The sequence below is a fragment of the Bidens hawaiensis genome, unplaced genomic scaffold, assembly GCF_021521415.1.
Source record: "Bidens hawaiensis isolate Kalapana, Puna unplaced genomic scaffold, B.hawaiensis_p1.1 tig00001016_1, whole genome shotgun sequence".
NCBI lineage: Eukaryota > Viridiplantae > Streptophyta > Magnoliopsida > Asterales > Asteraceae > Bidens > Bidens hawaiensis.
In genome coordinates, this window is record NW_027491059.1 from 2,052,700 (window position 1) to 2,061,401 (window position 8,702).

Sequence of the window (8,702 nt, forward strand, 5' to 3'; positions counted from 1 at the left end):
TCGCTGAAGCAAATTTATTTAACTTCGCTTATTTACTAAGAATCGATCAAAGATGGTTAACCTCAGCCAAAATCACATCTAGTCGGTGAACTTGGGAAGATTTTGACTTAAAAAAATAAAACATTTTTCATATTTCTATAATATTAAATAACAAATATCAATTTTTTAATTAATGATTAGCAATTTTTAGAATTATTTAAAATTTAAAAATGTACTTCTCTTATTTATATTGATATTCACTTATTTTGTTATATTAGAAAAGTTATGATATTTGACACATATATAATATCCAAAACTTAATTTTCTTTATGTTTGCCATTGTTGGGTTCAATGGTGATCAGTCAAAATTTATTATTAAACCCGGTTCAATAATAAGTCGAATAATTAATTAATCCAATTAATCAATATATACGAAGCGGAAAAAACGAGTAATCAACACCGAAACTACACCCGACAGGATCCGGTTACAAAACCATACGAGCACAGTAATATAAACAACCCATCAAATATAATTATTATAAACCAATTATATTTAAGTTTACCTCGGTTAATAAATAACCGGTCGAGACACTGAGAGTTAACAAGCAACGCTAGGTGATAAACGAGACCCGGTGGTGGCGGTGCACTAGGCAGCGGCAGCAGCGGTGGACTGTAGCAGCGCGTGGCGGCGGTGGCAGTCGATGAACAGTAACTGCGGCGGCAGAAGAGAAGCAGCGGCAGCGGTGGTGTGGTGCGACGGGACAGCAACGGCGACGGCAAGGGAGGCTAGCGATGGCGATGGCTTCACAGCATAGCAGCGGCGACAGTATGGAGGCTGGCGACGATGGTGTGGAGTAATGAAAGTGATCAAGATTCTTTTGGTGGCTAGGATTGGGATTAATGATAAATAAACTAGTTAAGCTAATATGGCCCACCAAGCCATCTCTTGTTTCCAAAAGCCCATTCCATAATATCTCATTAATTTGTGTGATATCCGGTTAACTAACTTAAGCGGGCTTCCCGCTCGTTACCCAAGGTGTAACTCTAACGGGTCAAAACTCGGTCAGCCGTGTTGACTTTACCGAACCGGTCCATAAAATCCAACAGTCTCCCACTTGGACGGTTTCTGGTTAAGTTCCTCAACGCTGGCAGCCAGCGGTGCTCTAGCTACACATGGTTGCCCCCAACAAGTTATGACATTTATGTCATTAACCAAAACATCTTGGAATACACTATTGCAAGATAATGAACTTACGATAATCGTCGTCATTTATCCTTCCCGTATAAGACATCAATTGAACAATGAGACATGGATCATATTCAATCTCATATGGTGTTCAATCGTTATTGTTCTCGATCTAGAATCAAAGTGGTCCAATCAAACATACAATAAGTTTAAGTGAGGCCTCACACTTCACCAGTTTGAATCAACGAGGGTGCCAAGATGTCTAATTGTTACATATCACATAAGAGTAAAGAATCTCATCTTGATTGCATATAACTTGTAACATTTCGGATTTTCTAAACCGTATTCGTTTACTCATAACCCGAACCGGGATATTTTAGATCATTATAATTAATCAAAAATCAAATAATTATGAATTTTTAAGTTCCTAATGTTCACTATAGGCCCTTCATGTTTTATACAATGCTTATTCCTTAATTATTGCATAAAAGTTCAACAAATGACCAAATAGTAAACTTTAGGGACTAAACTTGTTAAAAACCAAACTCCAAACCCATTGTGGGCCAGGGCGCTACGCGAACACCAATATTGGTGGCCGCCGCGCGGCGCTATGGCCATACTGTGCAGATCGTTTTGATTAAACACATTTACTAGTTCGTTTTTGGCCCGAAATCGATTATTTTAGGCATATTAGAAAGAATTAAGGACCAAGAAACAATCCTATAACTGAAACATAAGTATAATCTCGTTTATTATCATCCAAGATCAAATCTTTCAATTATATTCAGAGATTTATTCATAAAAGTATGATTTACTTGCTTAAACGGGCCAAAAAGCCTATAATTAGTTCGGTTTAGCTATTCCTATATAAACAAGTCATAACTATCTGCTGTAAACCTTAATCTAACCCTAATACACCTCCTCCAGTCGTCACCTACCTCTGGTCATCCCCAAACCCTTCGGTTTTTGCATATTCGTTAAAGATACAAGACTTGTTCGTTGACTTTGCTTGCTTTAGGACCTTTGACTTCCGTTTCTCATCAATCCTTTCACTTTCCGGGTAAGTTGTAAACTGTAAAATCGTTCATACATATTCCCTAGTCAATAAACTTCAATCAATTTTTATGATTGAAGGGTGTTGACTGGTCAATTGCTTTAAAACCTGATAAAGGGTAAAACAGTCACAAAGTTTGACTTTGCGTTTTCTCACACTTCTGGTCGGATTCAAACATTCGGTCTAGAAGACTTTTATTCTCAAAACGAAACTTTAATGCTACTGCCCAAAACCCGACTTCCGACTCGCTATTCGGATTCGGCCAGTACCAGCTCGCTTAAACGTTTAATTCAACATAACTAGAGTTCTACTCATCGTTTGGATTGATTCCAGCGGCATTAAGTTCGTTTTTATTTATAGTTTCATATCACAAAGTTTTAGGTTCTAATCAGTTATCTCGTTTGATGCGTATTGGACGACTCGTTTATCCGTTGACTCGTTTATTCTTAATTGTACTCACTTGCCTTTAATCTAAGGTGAGTTTTATCATTCCCCTATTTTACTCAGTTTTCTATAACATTTTGGGGACGTATGCGTATATCATACTATATATATATACATACTTATACATATATATCAAAAACAGCAAACGTGTAATTGTGTGTGATAAATCAAATCTACTTGTTATGTGTTTACTTGTTTATGTGCGCATTCGTGCTCGGAGAGGTCCTGCATATCCCCATGTATTGGGTTCTCATTCTATTGACCACCGCCCGATTCGCTTGGCAACGGTCTTACTCTATTTATTTGCTCATGGTTGATTTACCGACGCCCGATTCGCTTGGCAATGGTTTAATCGACAACTTACTTGCTTATGGTTTGATTTCGTTACCGCATTTATTATGTTTTGCTTATTTATTATATTAACATTATTTTTGGTGTCAAAACTTGGTGATAAACTCACTCAACATGTTTATTGACAAAACTCCATTTTCTACGCATATGCAGGTTGCCTGAGTTGAAGGATGGACACTTAGAAAGACCTTAGGATTATAATGAAGACATACATAGATTTAGACTTGTTGTATTTATTTATTTGAATTGTTTGGTTGTATTTGATTATTGTGTGTATTATTTGAACAAAATAATTAATTAGATATTATCATTTATATTTATAATAGTATCTTCGAGCTATGAGCAATCGGATCACGCCCCGGCATTTCCGCCTTAAGTTGGGGTGTGATAGATTGGTATCAGAGCCGAAGGTTATAAGATAGGTCATTAGAAATGGTCCTAGACATATGTTAAGAACCCTATACGTGCTTATCTAAACTGCCTTGTGTGCTAATTAAAAAAATTGTTTACACCTTGCTTAGATTAATTATTTTATTGTATTTATCTTATTTATTTATTGCACACACACACAAATTCCGAGGTTATGCCTCACTTTCAAAATATTTTTAAATTCTCTTATTTTTGGTAGATTGCTTTTTATTGTGAGAAATTCCTTAAGAATTTCCGTGTTTTGTTTTGTTTCTTCACCTTGAAGCATGGGAGTATGACAAATCTCGTACAACCATAACTTCAAGTGGTACCCGTAATCAGCTAAACGGTTGCGTGGTAAACATAAACGGCTAAATGGTTATACTTCCAAATTATGTTTTAAAATTATTTTAAATGCTTAGTTGGGTGAAAAATCTATGGAAATCCATGGGCACTACAACTATTCATTTCATAAACCATTTTCGATTTGATTTCTGGGTTGGAACGTATCGTCCGAGGTGATTCCCGAGATATACCAACTACTTATATTTGATTCGTTGATTCGATATTTAGTTGGGTCAGTTAAATGCCATGTAACACTCATGGTCCGAACAACTTCATTGATTCAATAATTCGTTAATTAGTTGGGTCAGTTAAATGCCATGTACACGCTCATGGGCTGACCAACTTAATTGTTTATAACTCGTTATTTGAATTAGGCCAGCAAATTGCCAATCTGTCACACCCCAACCTAATGCGGAAATACCGGGGCGTGAGCATGATTGCTCATAGCTTGAGGTAACTATCATGCAAAAATAGTGACAATATCTATAATTTATTTTATTCCAAATAAAACAATAATATCCAAAAATAGCAAATAAATTCCAACAATAATCCATAACAAATAAAGAAATAATCCAGGTTAAAATTTAAGTAAATTGTCTTTATGATTTCCTAAAGTCTCGACTAGCAATCCAATACTTCAAGTCCTTAGTTTATGTGAAAACCTGCATATACGTAGAAAATACAATAGGTTTTGTCAACAATAATGTTGAGTGAGCAAGTCATCAAGTTTTGCAATAATATATAATATGAAAAGATAGCAAAACGTAAAGAAAGCGGTAAATAAACCAAACCAATGAGCAAATAAAGTGTCAAGCGAACCATTGCCAAGAGAATCAGGCGCCGGTTATAACTAGACGGTCGTATGATCATACTATAATGAGAATATGGTGGACCTCTCCGAATGCTCAAATTAAACAAGTAATCAAATAGCATTTATGTCTAGCAATTCACACACAATATAACGTTTGCTAATGATTGAGATATGTATAATATGAAATACTATAAATACGTATACGCCCCCAAAACGTTTGAAAATATGTGAAAACGGGGGAATGACAAAATTCACCTTAATAATACGCGAGTTAATTAAAATAGTAAGGATTAAATAGAAGTCTTCCGATTAACGCACCGAACGAGAATATCCAACAGAACCTGAAACTTAGCAGTATGAAATTATAAGTAAAAACGAACCTAACGGCGCTGGACTCAATCCAAACGGATGAGTAGAACTCAAGTTATGTCAATTTTAACGTTTAAACGAGTCGAGTCTGACCAGAATCCGAACTTTGAGTCGGGATTCGGGTTTTGGTCAGGACCATTAAAATTTTATTTCGAGAAGAAAAGTCTTCTGGACCGAACATTGAATCCGACCAGAAACATGAGAAAACAAGAAGTCAAAGTTGTTGACTGTTTTACCCTTTATCGGGTTTTAAAGCAATTGACCAGTCAATACCGTTCAATCTCAGAAATTGATTGAAGGTTATCGAATAGTGAGCGTTTATGAACAAAAACTCATTTTACAACTTACCCGGAATGTGAACAAACAACGAGATATAACGAGTCAAAGGTCCTTAGTCTTGCAAAGTCAACCGTTTAAATGAACGGTTCTTCAACAAAACACCAAAAACCGAAGAGAATTGAGATAAGCAGCAGGTATGACGGCTGGAGGATTATGATTAGGGTTGGTTTAAAGTTTTGTGGTAGGGTTTTATGATTAGTTTATATAAGAAAAGCTAAACCGAACCAATTATGCATGTTTTGGCCCGTTTAAGCAATAATCTACGTTTAAAGGAAAGAATCACGGAATATATCATAAAGATCTGATCTTGGTGAATAAGAAACGAGGTATAACATGTAATTCAGTTATATTAAGTTGTCTTGGCCCTTAATTCTTGCGATTCATGCCGAAAATAACCGATTTTATGCCAAAACGAGCTAATAAACGAAAAACGAACTCAGATTCTGCGTGAACTGACTGTGCAGCAGCACCATAGCGCTGTGTGGCCAGCTTCTGGACCACCACCACGCGGCGCTCCGGCGTCCAGGTGGGTCAAGTTTCAGTTTTGTGCAATAATGGTCCCTACAGTTTGGTTTTGATCAATTTATGAACTATTTTTGTTATAGTTAATGAATAAACAATCATTAAAACATTGAGGGCTTAAAGTGAATACAAGGAAACTAGATGACTCATCAATGCCAGGTTTTATTAAAGATTTGGATCCGAAATAGGTTCGTACAATGATAAAATGAAATGAATGAATACGATAAAAACCCGAAATGTTAAAGTATCCCCTACTTTTAGGAATTTCGTCCCGAAATTAGAGAATAGCTGTAGCGAATAGATGAGGATACTTCTCCTTAATTTGATCTTCACGTTCCCAAGTAAACTCAGCTCCTTGCTTCGATTCCCAACGAACCTTGACTAACGGTATACGACTACGCTTCGTAACTTTATCTTTATGATCCATGATCTCAACGGGTCTTTCAACGAAATGCATGGTTTCCTCAATACGAACTTCATCGAGAGGTATTTGAAAATTACCCTCGGCAAGACACTTCTTCAAATTCGAAACATGGAATACCGGATGAATATTCGAGAGTTCAGATGGAAGATCAAGTCTATAAGCAACAGAACCAATACGCTCAATGATTTCAAAAGGACCAACGAAACGAGGAGATAATTTCCCTTTCTTTCCAAATCTCACAACACCTTTCCATGGAGATACTTTGAGTAGAACACGATCACCAACATTAAACTCAAGAGGTTTCCTACGTTTATCCGCGTAACTCTTTTGACGACTACGAGCAGCGAGTAGATTTTGGCGGATTTGAGCAATACGATCAGTCGTTTCTTGAACTAACTCCGGACCAGTAATTTGAGATTCACCAAATTCATTCCAACAAATAGGATAACGACATTTGCGGCCATAAAGAGCTTCGAAAGGCGCCATACCAATGCTAGAGTGAAAGCTATTGTTATACGAAAACTCAATAAGCGATAGATGATTATCCCAATTGCCACCAAAATCGAGAACACATGAGCGAAGCATATCTTCTAGGGTTTGAATCGTACGCTCAGATTAACCATCAGATTGTGGATGATAAGCAGTACTAAGATCCAAACAAGTTCCCAAAGCGGATTGGAGAGATTTCCAAAAACGAGAAGTGAAACGACCATCTCTATCGGAGATAATGGTTAACGGAGTACCATGATGGCAAACAATCCTTTCCACGTAAATATGCGCCAATCGATCAACCGAATACGTTTCCTTGATGGGAATGAAATGAGCAGACTTCGTCAAACGATCGATGATTACCCAAATACTATCATGTTGCTTTCGGGTAGAAGGAAGCTTAGTAATGAAATCCATAGCAATATCTTCCCACTTCCATTCGGGAACGGGAGGTTGCTCGAGTAGACCATAAGGTCGTTGATGCTCGGCTTTGAATTTAGAGCAAGTGAGACATTTCGCAACGTAGAGAGCAATGTCTTTCTTCATTCTGGGCCACCAAAAGATGGAACGAAGATTGGCGTACATTTTATCAACACCGGGATGTACGGAATATCGTGATTTATGAGCTTCGTCCATTCTGAATGATCGAAGGTCATCACGATCGGGAATCCATAAACGATTAAGAAATAAAGTAAACCATTGGGTTTGGTTTCCAATTGAGATTCCACACCACAGGACATCTCATCATATATGTTGCCTTCGGTGACGGATTCGTGTTGCGCGTTAAGAACACACTCTTCAAGATCATTTTGAACGAGAACACAAGTAAGAAACACGGATTTGACTTGTTTCTTGCGGCTAAGAGCGTCGGCCACGACATTTGCCTTACCGGGATGGTAGCGAATCTCGCAATCATAGTCGCTAAGCAACTCGGCCCAACGCCGTTGCCTCATGTTGAGTTCCTTTTGATCAAAAATGTGTTGGAGACTCTTATGATCTGTAAGGCCCCGTTACCGGTGGCCCTACTTTCGTGTTGGATTTACTCATAAACGCAGTTCTAAATATCAGAGTTAATTAAAACATTCGCGGAAACGTTTACTTGAAGCATTCGTTACAAAACATTCAATCTCTTCTTTGATACTATAAAACAAATCATTAAATTTAAAACATCTTTTCTTCCATCTTAAGATGCCAGCCGTTCAATCCATGCCATGTGCCATCCTCATGCTAGTCCTTTGGTCTGATCACCTGCGTGCATACTAAAAGTCAGCTACGCTGAGTGAGTTCTAGTTAATCGGACGCCATACAATACATAAACATACATACATATCCGAAGATACATATCCATACTTAACTAGTTACCCTTCTGTTCTACATACATACTTACTACCATACATACATATCTACAATCTCTAACCACAGTCCACCGAGAGTACGTTCATAGTCCGCCGTCTATACCTGTACTCAAGGTCGTGAACACGTAAAAGGTCCGCAGTCCTTACCTATGTTCACCATTCATGGCACGTGCAAGGTCCGCAGTCCTTCCCTATACCATCCTACATCCACAACACGTACAAGGTCCACAGTCCTTCCCTATGTTGCAACCTAATTCATAGCACGTACGAGGTCCGCAATCCTCCCCTATGCTACAAATACAACACGTATAAGGTCCACAGTCCTTTCCTATGCTGATGCCTATCTATAACACGCATAAGGTCCGCAGTCCTTAACTACGTTGCCGTCTATTATCTGTAACACGTATAAGGCCCACCGTACCTATCTACGTTTACATCTATCATCTACGTTACGTATAAGGCCCGCAGTCCTTAACTACGCCACCACCAGCCGAGTCTATGTCCGACAGAAGCTAGAGGGATTTGCCATCCTAACTTACTATGTCAAACGTAGAACTCACATACCATTCGTGTACCTGTATACACATACTTCACATATACAATAATTACATTATAGCATAAGAACA

The 8,702-nt window shown here is 37.8% G+C and overlaps 1 protein-coding gene across 1 annotated transcript in view; it reads left to right on the top strand.

The window, feature by feature from the left end:
* LOC143551563 (V-type proton ATPase subunit C-like) overlaps positions 1-623 on the top strand; it is a 131,499-nt gene extending 130,876 nt beyond the window's left edge. Inside the window, exon 12 of the mRNA XM_077041974.1 lies at positions 607-623. The gene's annotated coding sequence lies outside the window, so the exon portion shown is untranslated. The remainder of the gene's footprint in view (positions 1-606) is intronic.
* The last annotated feature ends 8,079 nt before the right edge of the window (positions 624-8,702 follow it).